The sequence below is a fragment of the Sturnus vulgaris genome, chromosome 4 (genome assembly GCF_052056855.1).
Source record: "Sturnus vulgaris isolate bStuVul1 chromosome 4, bStuVul1.hap1, whole genome shotgun sequence".
Lineage (NCBI taxonomy): Eukaryota > Metazoa > Chordata > Aves > Passeriformes > Sturnidae > Sturnus > Sturnus vulgaris.
In genome coordinates, this window is record NC_142246.1 from 2,507,826 (window position 1) to 2,522,234 (window position 14,409).

At 56.4% G+C, this 14,409-nt stretch overlaps 1 protein-coding gene across 2 annotated transcripts in view; it reads left to right on the forward strand.

The window, feature by feature from the left end:
* The first annotated feature begins 4,066 nt into the window (after positions 1-4,066).
* LZTS3 (leucine zipper tumor suppressor family member 3) overlaps positions 4,067-14,409 on the forward strand; it is a 47,203-nt gene continuing 36,860 nt past the window's right edge. Inside the window, exon 1 of one of the 2 annotated variants that reach the window (XM_088162961.1) lies at positions 4,067-4,276. The gene's annotated coding sequence lies outside the window, so the exon portion shown is untranslated. Of the gene's footprint in view, positions 4,277-4,450; positions 4,478-14,409 lie in introns of those variants that run through there. The other variant, XM_088162962.1, reaches the window with a different exon arrangement.

A 14,409-nucleotide genomic window follows, 5' to 3' on the forward strand; every position in this document is an offset into this window, starting at 1 on the left:
TGACTTGGAGGAAACCCTGAGGCTTCTAGCAAAGCCAGCAGTGTCCCTTCAGCATAAAATCACAGGTTGGTTTGGGTTGGAAGGGTCCTGTAAAGGTCATCTGGACCCACCCTGCCCTGTGCAGGGACACCTTCCCCCAGCCCAGGTGGCTCCAAGCCCTGTCCAGCCTGGCCTTGGACACTTCCAGGGATCCAGGAGCAGCCACAGCTTCTCTGGGCACCCTGTGCCAGGGCCTCTCCACCCTCACAGGGAACAATTCCTTCCCAATATCCCATCTAACCCTGCCCTCTGTCAGTCTGAAGCCATTCCCTGTGTCCTGTCACTCCATCCCTTTTCCAAAGTCCATCTTCAGCATCAGTTCTCCAAATTCCTTTGGACTTGTAAAGAGAATTTTTGATACAGAATCCCATACCCCAAAGCTCTCTTCTTCTTTGCATGACACCCCAAAGATATCAGACACCTTCTCCTCAAAATCCAGGGAAACCATCAATATTCCCAAGAACTGCTCACAGATCTCCTGCATCTCCCCATGGCTTGGAGAGACCTCCTTGATCTCGAGCATGTTCAGGCTGCCATGATGAGACAGCCCTTGGCACCGGTGTTCCTGAGCACCCCCAAACCATCTGCTCTCCTCTCATCCCTCTTCTGGGTCCCTGTGAGGAGGAGGAGGCTCCAGCTGAGAGAAAGGGACAGGCCGCCCACTTGTGCTGAGTAACCATTGCCAAATTGGATGCCAGCACACACACACACACACACACACACACACAAATATTTCCACCGAAGTTGCTATGAACAATGGTGCCTTGATGATTTGCTATCTCAAACACTTCTGCCTTTGGCAGCCCTCCATGGGGAACGGGCAGTTCAAGCCCTGACCCTGCTGCTCCTCGTGGGCACCTCCACATCCAGCACTGCCCGCTGAGGGGGTGTTCCATGAGGAACAGAACGTGATCCCTGCCCTGGGAGTTTGCAAGAGGAAGGCTGGCACGTGGGCAAGGGCAGAGCTGCGTCCTCATGGCAGAAAAAAATGAGAAAATTCCTCTGCTTCATCACCACTGGGCCTTCACTGCTCACCTGGACAAAACCCCAGCCCCACTTTGTTATCATCTTCCCAGATTTCCTTCAAACATTGCCATGGTGTCTGCAAACCCACGGGAAGGAGTTAGGGGAATGTCCAGCACAGGTTGGTCAGGCCTTTTTTCCCAAGGGTGTGACAGAGCAGTGACAGCCTGAGTCACCCTGAGTGACACCAGAGCCACATCCCGATGATGTCCTGCCTGAAAGGTGAAGCCCAGTGATGGAGGAAGCACTGGGAGATGTCTGAACCCAGGAAATGGGGTGAGTTGAGCAAAGTCCTGCTTGCACAAGGTGAGAACGAGCTCACGGTTCAGGTAGTGGAGAAATCAGTGCTGGCTGTCCTAAAGCAAAGGGAAAAATGACTGAAATTCTCAGAAGCAAAATGTTTGATCTGATCATCATTTGTGATCCTCAGAGGGCTTTGCCCAGCCCCTGATTGTGATCCCTGCTGGTTCCTGCATGCCTGGACAGAGCCTTCCAGAGACCCCCTCCGTGCGCGGCGATCCCGGCTTTTGCACCGTCTACAAATACTTGGTGCGTGCTGAAAAGAGCAGATCTGAAGCCACAGTTGGCAAATTGCACCAACAAGCATATTCCCAGCGAGGCATTGTTCCAGTTTGTATATGTCTGAAAAGAACTGCTCAGGCATATGTTAAAGTTGGCACCTTCTCCCGGGGACTCGCTGCAAGCTGACGGCTGGAGCATGATAACCACAGCAAGGCACACAAAACACTCAGCAAATCAGGGAAAACAAAGTCCACTCGGGATGTTAGCAGGGCTGGGATGAGGGTGAGGACTTGGGGGCAGAGTGCTGTCCTCTAGAGAGAGAGCTCATCCAGGGAACCTGCATCTGCGAGCACTTGGAGAGGGATTGGTGCAGAGGAGAGTGAAAATCCTGCAGCCCCAGTGCTGGTTCCAGGATAATCCTTATCAATCCTTATCAATCCTTATCAAAAAGTTCAGTGATTGGAATGGGAGAATGAATGGGGGGTGTCCTGCAGACTCTGGGCTTCAACTCACCCAAGGAGGCAGCAGTGGGGATGGACTCACAGCACACTGAGGGTTCTCAGCTGCCAGGGATGTCTGGACCTGGCAAAATCCTCTCCCTTGCAGGTGCTGGAGAATGCCAAGGGGAAATATTGTCCTGTTTTGGTCTTCCTTGGTGTCCTGGACAGCTGCAGCTGGGGACAGGATGCTGGGCTGGCCTGGGAGAACTGTAACACCAGCAGAGCATTTTGTAGCAGGGCTGGGTTAACTTTTGGACTCAGTGATCTTAGGGGTCCTTTCCAACCTAAATGATTCTGTGATTCTGATCTCAGCTACAAAGCTGGACCTGCCCCAGCCTAGGCTTGACCCATTTTGGGTAGGGGGACATGTGCAGCCTCTCTGTTCATCCCCTCAGGGTGTCCAGGAGCACTCCAGTGCTCCTTGCAGAGGGCAGCTGGAGTTCATATCCCAGCAGGAGCAGCTCCACGTTGGTGCTCAGTCCTGGAGGGGTGTGCTGGGGTCACAATTGGAGCAGGGTTCATCTGCAGCTGGAGCAGCACGAGAAGCTCCATGAGCTTCCTGTAGGACACTTCCTACCCTTGTATGACCCCCAAAAGAGGCTGCACTGCCAGGCTCAGAGCAGACCAGGCTGCCCAGGAAGGACAGGACAGGACCCCCAGCTGTCCATGCAGGAATTAAATAGTTCCAGTGCTTGGCAGTGCTGGTGGGAAGCAGTAGAATCCCACCCACAGCAGAGGTGGCTTTGCCCAGCCAGTCTAATCCCAATCCTCAAAGGTGACAGGCTGTGAGTAAATCAGGAGCCTCAGCTGCCCTTTCCATCCAAGCAGGATCACACACAGCCCCTGGAGCACTGTCAGCAGCAACCTGTGCAGGGAGATACTCACAGCCTGTGGTTCTGGGGGAGCAGCCGAGGGCCTGTCCAGCACTCTTAGCAGAAATAATTCATTACCCGCCCTGCCATTTCACTGGAAAGCTGCAGAGTTCAGTGGCAGCAATTCCTGCCTCTTTCCTCCCTCCTGGGACTCCCGACAGATGAGCAGGAGGGGTGTAACCTCCATAAATCCATGGAAAGGCCAAGGGCAGAAGCAGAGTGTGTTCCAGGATCCAAACTTGCTGCAGGAAATCCAGTGCAGGGGTGAAGCCTGGAGCAGGGACATGTGTCACCAACCTCTCCATGGACAGCATGAGTTTTCCTTTTTGCTTCTGGCACTTCTCATTTCTCCTTGGAGAAGACAACTCCGTGCAATGTCACAGTCAGGTGCTGCCCTGCCTCAGTTGGAGTCCTTGGCCATCTGGATGTCCCTTTTTCAGCTCATCTGTGTAAGAGGGAATTTGGGGAGTTTGGCCCCCCCTCCCCATGAGCTCGGGTCCTTGGATTCTCCATGGGATGAGGAAAGTTGTTTCTCCCACAGTGACTTTACATCCCCATCTCACCCCCACTAGAGACCCCCAGGAATTCAAGCTGTGCCCCCTCCACCCCAAAGGGCTCTGCTCCTGGAAATGGGGGGAAATAGGGACCAAAATGGGATTTTCATGGTGGATACAGGCAGACAGACTTGGCTACTACCTCTTAGCCTTGTCTGTCACCCAGGGGCTGCCTGTGCCCCTCAAAGCCCGGCCGTGCCACCGGCACAACCCCTGCCCCACTGCCTGGAGCAATGTCAGGGCTCACCTGTACTCGGGGGCTCTTTTTTGGGGGCACGAGGGCGACGAGGCTGAGGGGGACAGAGCCACAGCACCAGCAGACCCCAAACATCCCCAGTCCCGGGGTCCTGTGGGGGAAGGCGACAATGTGAGGGAGGTCCAAGCAGCATCGCAGCATCCCCATCATCCCCAGCCAGGTCCACGGGGACAGAGCCCTGTCCTGGGGGGGCGGCGAGGGAAGAGTTAAAGGGAAGGCGAGCAGATCCTCCTCCATCCTCCCGGTCCTCGCTGTTAGGCTGCTGCTGTGACAGGGGGTGGGGTCGGGGCTGGCCGCCGTTTGCCGCAAGAAGGGGGGGGAAACGTGGCTGCGAATGTGTGTGTGTGTGTGTGTGTGTGTTGGTGACACAGGACAAAATGAGATGAGACCCCTCGGACAGGAGCGGCCGCCGGGCTGCGATCCCTGATCCCTGCCCGATCCGTGCCCGATCCCTGCGCATCGCTGCCATCGCTGCCGGGCACCGGCGCAGCCCCAGCATCCCCGCCAAGAGTAAGGCTCGGGCTGGGAAGCGACTGGGAGGAACTGGGAAGCGGTGCTGGGAGGGAGAGGGGGGAGGTGGGATGGGGTGGGGGGTGACGAGGAGGAGGGGGGGGGGGGTCTCTTGGGGGTGGAGAGAGGTGGGGTGCACAGAGAGCGAGCTGGGGGGGACCTGATGCTGGAGCTTCGCTCGCCTGAACCACCCACCCAGATGTAATTTGGGGGGGGGGAGGGGAGGATTTTGGGGAGGGGGTGGGGTGGAGGATGGGCTGCCAGCGCCGATTTCGGGTGTGATGGAGGGGAGGGAGCCGTGTTTGTGCCTAAAGTCGCAGCTGCCTGGATTTGGCCCCGCGGGGCCATCGGGATGTGACAGCACCCAAAAATAGAGTGCGAGGCGGGGAGGAGCGGCGGGGGGGCAGACCCGTGTGCCAGTGCCGGGGCCAGGTTCTTACCCCTCGTCACCTTTTCCTCATCTTCCTTTATTTATTTCCTTATTTCTTTGGCAGTGATGTCAGGGAGGGGAGCGGTGGCTGGGGCTGGGGGTTGGATTCACGGCGAGGAGCTTGCTGGCGGCCGAGTGATTAACGTGCAGTTGCTGGGAATTATGTCATCTGCCTCGGTGCTGGGTGGCCCTCGCCCAGCAGCGGCGGTGGGGAGGGAGGGAGGACGTGGGGGGACGTCACGACATGGGGCTCCCCTCCTGAGCTTCGCCCCGGGAGGCGCCGATGCCTCCCCGGCTTTGCCAGGACTTGGCTATCCAGCGTTCCTCCCCACCCCGACTCGGGGATCCCCGCTCGGGACATCACCCCACGAGGAGGCACCGGTGCCTCCCTGGCTTCGCAGGGATCGAGTGTCCCCACCGCGGCCCCCGAGGCAGGGGTGCACGCCCACCCCACTGCCCGCTGCTCCTGGGGGTCCCAGCCCCACGGGCTCCATGCCCAGCGGGACAGGAGCGGGTTTGCTGCTCCTCCCGATGGCTCATCCCGCTCGCTGGCCCCGCAGCCGGGTTTGGAGCAGGCGGAGGGTGAAGGTGGGCACCCCCTGTGCCACCTCCCCGGGAGAGAGCGGGGCTGGAGCTGCTGCACTGCAGCACAGAGCCCCATCCGCGCCTCTGGGTGTGCCCCGGGGGGAGCAGGGACCCTCTTTGCCACCCTGTCCCCTCCTCAGAGCCGAGGCGAGAGCCTGGGGACCTGTGGCTACCCCAGGCCAATGATCCCTCTGCTCCAGAGGAGGATGTTGGGCTGCTGGATGCTCCACACCCTCCTGAGCATCCCCCTGGGCGTTCCTTGAGTACCCCCTGAGCATCCCCCCCCTAAACATCCCCTGAACATCCCTTTGAACATCCCCTGAGCACCCCCGAGCATCCTCCTCCTCTTCCCCACGTGGGGAGCTGGAGAAGGAGGACAAGGCCTGCCAGTGAGCCAGGCACGGACCCTGCTGCACATCAACAACCTCTTCCCTGTGCTCCACACCCCGTGAATCCCCGCGCAGCTCCATAAATCCCCGCGCAGCTCCATGCGCCACGGCAGAGGGTCGGACAGGGAGAGGAGCAGGCAGGCGCCAGCGGGAAGGCTGCAGGGAGATGTGCAGTGGAGGTAGGAAGGGCGGGCACAGCTGTAGAGGGGCATTTTCTGGTATTTTCTGCCCCACGGGAGGTGGGGGATGCCGACAGCTTCCTGAATTCCAGCTGGGAGCCAGCGGGTGCAGTCCCAGCCGGGGGATGCCGCTCGCCCCATGGGATAACCTTTGGCAACTCCCTCATCTCTCCGACACCCTCCAGCACATCCTGCATCCTCAAAGCTGCCCCGGCGGCGGATTGTGCCAGCGCTGAGCCCTTCAGGGAGGTGCTGGCATTAAGAGGGAACGCGAGGCACCCGCAGTTTGGGGCAGGCAGGGCTGGGAGGCTGCTCCATCCCCCGGCCGTGCCCTCTCCAGGCGGGCTCCGTGCGCCGGGGGTTTGTTTATGTGTGGCCCTGGTTGGAGAGGCGATCTGCCGTGGCTAAATATAGCAGCGATGCTGTCATCCGAGTTCAGCCTGGCTGGGGAATTTATTTTCTGCAAAGGCTGGGAGGCGAACGGGCTGAGAACAGGCGTGGAAATGCCGGAGCGGTGTGATGCCCTGTCTGCGGTGGCAGCGGGCACCTTGTCCCGAGTGGCGGCTTTGTGATGGCAACAGGGAACAGGAGCAATGTGTGGAAGGGCTGAAATTGTCCCCGCTGGCTCCTCGGGGCAGCGGTGGGCATTTAAAAAGCGGTTTCGTATCTCCATGCCGGGAAGAGATCCCCTCCTCCTCAAACTCTTCCCTGCTGGGTCACCGGGCTGGGATCAGCTCGCAGCCCCCCCAGATTTAAAAGGAGCAGGGAGAGAAGCAGCTGAAAGTCCGGCATCTGGGAGAGAGCAGCTTGTCCTACAAGAGGTGGGACTGGGAGAGCCCCCCTTCCCTGGGGCTGCAGCATCGGGGCATCCCCTGCTGCTTCCATCACCGCGACAAGGACACCCTTGATCACCCATCCCGAAGAAAAACGGGAAATGAGGCAGGAAGACAGGTCCCCTGACTTGCAAAAAAAACAGGCAGATGGGGAGGGTGTTTTCCACATGCACTGTGAAAACCACGTTGCATCAGCAGTCGGAGGCACTCGCTGCGTGATAACTCCATGTGGATGGAGCAGGAATGTGGATAAACTGGCTGAAAAAAAGTTTCTGAAGGGAGTTATATCCCGACAGGGAAGGTTAAGAGTTAAGAAGGTGTTGCTGGAGCTGTTGAAGGGTTTAAAATCTGCTTTCTGCCGAAGAGGAACTGAGCCATGCCGGGGGCTGTCAGAGAAACCCAGCAAACAAAGGGTGAAACAAGGAGATTTCTTGTTTCCCTTCACAGAGGATCTTTCCCATTAGTCATTCCTGTCACAGGAGCTGGCAAACACGGTTATTATTTGAGGGATCTGAAAGTGAAATGGAGGCACGAGGCCAGGAGCCCAGACATCCCTGCCCTCGGGTTTGGGGAGCAGGCAGGGACCCCCCAACCCCTCTGGCTCCCCCACACCTCTGCTCCATGGGGAAAGCCAAGCTGGGCTCCTGGATTCATCCTTTGGCTGTGGGAGCCCTTTCCAAGGAACCTGGGCTAGGGAGTGGCATCCCTGGTCCCTTCCATCCCAAACCATTCCAGGATTTCAGGGTTCCTGCAGGACACGGTGGCACCAGGAGCTGTAGGTAGGCTGTGATGCTCCATCCTGGAGGTGGTGGTGGAACAAGCATCTTGAGATCCTGCAATAATCCAGCTGGTTTCCCAAAACACCCAAAACTCAGCTCTTCCATCACCCCACAGCCCTGAGCACTTCCATGGGGGGAAGGACCAGGCTGAGCCCCACCATGGGTGGGAAGAAGGTCCATGGAGCTCCCTAAACAGCAGGGAAAGCAAAGAGAACTGTTAAGGCAGCAATCAGGAAAGTGGGATGGCTCCTGCCTTATGATCCAGGTTTGGTTGGAGCCAAGAGCTGTCCTGGCAGAGGGAGCTCAAAGTCCCCTCCAGCCCTGCAGGAGCTGCAGGAGTTCCTGCAAGGCTGCAATGCTGGGAATCAGTTTCACAGGGATTTTGGCTGAGTTTCCATCTCACAAAACTGGGGGGGTTTGCCATGAAGATGTGTGTCCTGTTGGCTGTATCTGGTTCCTGAGTCAGAAGGATGAGTTTTGTCAGAGCCCATTATGAGCCTCTCTTTCCTTCAGGGCCAAATCCTGATCACAGGCCAGTGAGATGCTCCTGAGCCAGAAGGATGCTCCAGGTTTAGAGAAGTGTAATCCCAGAATCCCAGACTCATCCAGGTTGGAAAACACCTCCAGGATCACTGAGTACCAACCTTTGACCAAACACCATCACCCACCATCCCAACTAAACCAGACACTGAGTGCCACGTCCAGCCATTCCTTGGGTAATTCCAGGGACTGTGACTCCACCAACTCCCTGGAAAGCCCTTTCCAATGCTTAACAACCTTTTCCATGAAGAATTTCTTCCTGGTGTCCAACCTGGCCCAGCCTGAGGCCGTTCCCTCTCCTCCTGTCCCTGTTCCCTGGCAGCACAGCCCGACCCCCCCGGCTGTCCCCTCCTGTCAGGGAGTTGTGCAGAGCCACAAGGTCCCCCCTGATCCCCCTTTTCTCCAGCCTGAGCCCCTTTCCCAGCTCCCTCAGCTGCTCCTGGAGCTCCAGACCCTTCCCCATCTCTGTTCCCTTCCCTGGACTCTCTCCAGCCCCTCCAGGTCTTTCTTGTTGTGAGGGGCCAGAAGTGCCCCCAGCACTGGAGGTGCCCCAGCAGGGCCAGCACAGGGGACAGGCACTGCCCTGGCCCTGCTGCCACCCCATTCCTGACACAATCCAGGTGCCATTGGCCTCTTGCCCACCTGAGCACACCTGGGCTCGTGTCCAGTCACTGCTGACCGGCACCTCCAGGTCCTTTTCCACCAATGGCCAACAGAGCCCGTTCTCTTTGCAGGGAGCCCAGGAAAAAGGCAATCAGATCATTAACACATGCTGCTCTTCACACAACCAACCTCACAAATATTTATCAGCTGGAGAAACACACGGGCTTGGAAGTTGCCAAGTAACATAACAAGAGGCGCTTTTAAATAAATATCTGTGCGTCTGCGGGTGACAAATTAACCAAATCCCTTGGGATGTGGCCCAAAGATATGTTTTCTTCTGGAAACCCAGCACCAGTAATAAAAATAATGATCCAAACCAGGAATGAGAAGCTGGGATAAGCAAGGACTGACTGTCTGTCCAGCACTGGTTCCCTGCTGGGAAGGTTTGTGGAGTGATGCCCGACAGATCCCTGCCTGCCAGGGACAAGTCAGGAGCAGGATGGGATGGGGAGGGTTTGTTTTGCAGAGGAGGTGAGAACGAGCCCAGTGCACCATGCTGGGTCTCATCCTGCACCCACGTGCCTTTCCTAAACACCCACAGGACTGATTTTCTCTGTAGGCTCAGGATTTCAAGGCACCTTGTTGTTGTGGAGCCTGTATCCCTCTCTGGCTCTCCATGTTCCCTTCAGCCCTGAGAAGGGTCCATTCCTTCCTCTCCTAATCAGCTGGATATGTCCCAGAAATCCAGCAGGAATATTGCTTGCCCCAGCCTGCCCAGGTGTGTTCTCCCAAATAGCCAGGGTTTCCCTGTTGCTAAATCCTATTAAATCCTGGCTGTGAGGTCAGTTTGGTGGTTTTGGGGGTTGTTAGGGGGGGGTCAGAGCTGCCAGAGAAGACCAGGTGGGTTAGCAGATAAATGGAGATCTCTCATCCAGTTCCTTCTTCCATGGGGAAGCTCTGGCTTGTGGGGTTGGGATTTCATGGAATCGTGGAAGGGATGGACCTTAAAACCATCTCATTCCACCCCTACCAAAGGCAGGGACACCTCCCACTGTCCCAGGGTGCTCCAAGCCCTGTCCAACCTGGCCTTGGACACTTCCAGGGATCCAGGGGCAACCACAGCTTCTCTGGGCACCCTGTGCCAGGGCCTCCCCACCCTCACAGGGAGGAATTTTTTCCTAATACCCCATCTAAGTGCCTCTCCAGCTCTGTTGGAGGCCCTTTAGGCACTGGAAGGTGCTGGAAGTTCTCCCCAGAATTTTTTCTTCTCCAAGCTGAACACCCCCAGCTCTCTTAGTCTGTCATCTCATTAGGTGGAGATGTTCCCAAACAAACCCATCATCTCCCCATCATCACCAGAGGGCTTGGCCTGAGGGTTTTACATGCAGGTTGTCATTTTGAGCCTATTTTGGGGTCATTTTGGGCCCCTTTGGGGTCATTTGGGGGTTCTTGCATGAACAAAAACACGAGGAGATACAACCTGGACAATGAGCTGGTTGGCAAAGTCAACTTGGAGAGTGGTTTTGGGGGGACAGACACTGCCCAGCCCTGGTGGGCTCAGATGAGGGGGTGAGAGGACACTGACTGGCCGAGGTTTTGGGGCTGTAGATGCCCCATCCTTAGAAATGCTGGAATATGGGAGCTCCCAGCCGTGGCAGTGCCCTCAGGCACAGGGGGAGGTCAGAGCTTTTATTAGCCCAGCTGCTGGAGCTGGGAAAAACAGCCCAGCTTTCGGGCACAGGAGCTCATCTCCTTGTCCCAGCTTTCTAATTATATCAGCCGATCTAGCACAGGCTCCTTCCACTCCCCATGGGCCCCTGCCTTCATTACATCCTCGGCTCTGCCCTTGGCAAGCTCTTGGAGGAGCAGCCAAGCCATCCCAGAGGAGATTTTGGGATGGCAGGACCGGCTGCCTCACCTCAGACATTCCCCTGCAGTGCAGTTCCTGCCTCCAGCCCTGCCAGCAATGGCAAGGGGATGAGGGACAGGGACAGGGGACAGGGGACAGGGACATGTTGGTGTTTGTTTTAGCCAGGCTGTGCACGTCACCTTTCAAAGTGTGGGATGGGAAGACAGGAAAGGCTGTCCCCGTTATGAGGATTGGCTGGGATGGCTCCTCAAGGTGGCTCAGAGACACCAGGGCAGAAAGGAGAGGATAAAACATCCCCCAAAATCATCAGGGATGCTGGGATGAGACAGGCAGAGCTGCATCCCCACAGGCACCCCATGGCTCTCCTGCCCAGGGGAGGGGGGCTCTGGAAAGACCAGGACCTGTTCTTGGCTCAAATCTCTCCTTCCTCCAACAAACACATTTCCCAAAAGGTCTCTGCTAGGAAAATCCACATCTCCACCCGGAGCAGCTCAGCAAGGACATAAACACGGGTCTGTGTGCAGGAGCAGGCTGAGCACAGCCCATAGAGCTCGTGCCAGGCTCAGGGAGACCCCGATGTTCTCCCAGCTCCTCCAGTAATGTAAATAATAAATCACTGCTGCTGAGCTGGTGCCCAGCCAGCCACTCCACAGCAGGAGTTTGCTCCCCTCTTCCTCCCTCCTGCCCCACTCTTCCTCCCTCCCGATGCTTTTCCAAACCCCTCCACTGATCCCTTTGGGGATCGGGGTGTCCCCAACACACAGGAGTGGTTTTAGTGCTGTTGAGTCGCAAGTGGAAAGTTTTTAATCTGTTTTGTTCCCTGCTACTGGCACTCAGCACCGTCCTTGGCATGTTCCTTAACCTCAGTTTCCCTCTGCCAGGCTGCACTGCAGCCTCCCAAGGGATTGTATGGAACGGGGAGCTAATCTGGGGACGAGGGTGAGGTATTTCACAACCTGATCCTGTGGCTGAAGTGGTGAATGTGCCACCTGCACGTGTTTGGGGTGAGTAATCCCCCTGTCTGTTTTCCAGGGGAGCCCAGACAAACTCATCTCCTGCAGCTCAGGAGGGCTTTGGGACCAGCCAAACGCACCCCCAGCCTGTTGACATTCCTCAGTGCCAGCCAAGAGCTTTGCCTTCCCCTCCACGCTCTCAAATTAGCTTTTAATAAAAATATTTCATTTAAAAAAAAAAAAAAATCCCCGGGCAAACAATCCGGCCTTGGCGCCCGCCCGGGACAGCAAACACTCCCGGAGGGGCACCAGGTGTGGTGCATTCCTGATAGCTGGAAAAGAAAGGAGGGATTATTTCCTTCTTAGTGCAATATTTGGGGTGAGCAGGAGCAGCCAGGCCGGCTCCAGGCAGGGCTGGGTTGTGCCCAGCACCGTGGGAGGTGGGTACGTGGCTTTGGGAAGAGGTCCCTGAGCCAAACCCCGAGCTCCAGAGATGATTAATGGTGCCATTGCTTTGTTCCACACGTTTCCTCCTGGCGGAGGTGCGGGATTTCAGATAAAAGGGATCTGTTTGTTTTAAAAACAAGTCCTGCAAGTCACCCGAGCGATCCCTGGGCAGCCACCCCGTGCCATGAATGCCCAAAGCCATCCCAGCTTTTGTGTGGATGCAGCCACCGCTCAGAGGTTATTCCTCAAAGCTGGAAAACTTGATTTTTCCGTCTTTAGTGAAGTTCCCCATCAATCTGTCGACGTCTTTGCCTCTCATCCTTAAAAGAGAAGTTGAGAACAGGCAGGACATGGTGGTACAGCCCCAACCCCGGCTTTGACCGGGATAGAAACCAGGGAAAACCCTTTCCTCCAGCTCCCCACCCTTAGCTTTGGAGTGCAAAGCAATTTTTCACCCCTCCAGGGTTTAACAGGCAGGCAGAGATTTGGGATAATGTTTCTCCGGGCCAGCTGCTGGGATAAAACCAGGGCATCTGTCAGCTCCCGAGCCGGGCAGCCAAATTCCTGCGCGAATTCCAGCGCACCAGGGCAGCATCCCTGCGCTCCGAGGGACAGCACGGGGGATGAGGTGACGCCAGAATCCCTTGGGGACATCCCAGAGGGAGCCACGTCTCCCTTTCATGCCCCACTGCGGGAGAAGAATCCTTTCATTCCCTTCGGATGCTTATCCCCTAAGGATCTTGATCCCGGGGGCGAGCGACAAAAACACCCTTTAAATCCATCACAGCGGGCTTAGGGCAGGATTAGCAGATGTCTCTGCAGGCTTTACACCAGGCTCCGGCTCCCGGTGTCCGACCCATCCAGCTCCAGGCTTGCGTTTCCCGAAGGAGAAGTGATGGATGGAGCCAGCCTGGCTCAAATTCCCGTCGGGAAATCTCTGCATCCCAGGCAAGCCCAGGATGGCGACTCGCTCCCAAAAGTGGCAATCGGTTTTCACTGGAGAGCTGCTTCTGATGGGTGTCCTGTGGCCGGGAGCAGAGAGCTCTGCCCAGGCTGTTCCACCCTGGAATTTTCCAGCAGGGAGAACCTCCCCTGCTTCCCACTTTTGGGGGATCCCTACAGATGAGCCTGGATAATTTCCCAGTGAAAATCTGGCTTCTCCTTCTCCCCCCAATCTGGCTGGTGGGAATCATCCCTCTCCATCATCCCTTTCGTGTTTACAAGCAGTCACCCGGATCACTTTCCATTCTCAACACTTTTCCTCCCTAATTTGTCTCAGCCATGGGGTTTTTCCCTGCCACACCCCACATCCCTTTCAGCTCTCCTCAATTCCCACCCCCGAGGGCTTTTTGACCGCCAGGACTCTCAGCAGGGCTCTCCTCCAGCACACACAAGCTTGCATAATAGCTGTTGACACCGTAACTTCATTTGAATCGATCTTGTTTGCTAATTAGCTGATTGCAGTAATTGGTATGAATTACCTTGGGGGATTCTGCCTCCCTGGGAGTGGCCAGTGGCCGGCGTGCCCCACAAGAGGTGGGAATGGCAGCAGTGAGGTGGGTCCTGCTCCAGGGACATCTTTTGAAGGTATGCCGGTGATTCGTGGAGGTGCAGAAGTGATTCCAGAGGGGAACCACAGCCTGGTGCAGGGATTTTTAACTCCTGGAATGCCTCAGAGCCACCAAAATGTCCAGAGTAGCTATTACAGAGCCTAAAATGGGTTAAAATCCCCGTTTATGGGGTGAAGGGATGAGGGGATGTGACTCCACTCTACCTCAAAATGCAGCTGGAGATGACTCAAAAACTGGGTTAAAGATAAACCAAGTGAAGCAGCTTTTCTCAGAGGGCATAATTCCCTTCCGAAAATTCCCTGCCAAAAATTCATGGAGGATGAAACAGCACTAGACTGAGCGAGGAGGGAGCAGGCAGTACCAGGGAGAGCATCCTCTGATGGCAGCAAACCTTTTGGGGGATCCAAAGACAACTTTGGGTGGGAGGCATCCCTGAAAAGCTCTGAGGCTCCGGGGAAATGGGATGGGATCAGTGAGATTCTCATCTTCTCAGTCCCTTTTCCTCCAAGCAGCAGCTGCACAGAGGGGAGGGAGGATGGAAAGACCATCCCTGTCCCAGTCCCTTGGGATGCAGCCAAGATCCAACACTCCCCATTGTGAACTTCAGTGACAAAGGAAGAGGGACGGGAAAAAGAAAATGGCTTTAAACTGCCAGAGGACAGATTCACCTTAAATATTGGGAAGGAATTGTTTCCTGGGAGGGTGGGCAGGCCCTGGCACAGGGTGCCCAGAGAAGCTGTGGCTGCCCCTGGATCCCTGGAAGTGTCCAAGGCCGGGCTGGACAGGGCTTGGAGCACCCTGGGACAGTGGGAGGTGTCCCTGCCCATGGCAGGGGGTTGGGAATGGGATGAGCTGTTGGGAAGGATGAATTAGAGAAACCTTATAAATACGAGTGCCTAGCAAAAGACTTTGAGAATATGGAAAATATAAGCGAAATAGAAATGATAGCAATTT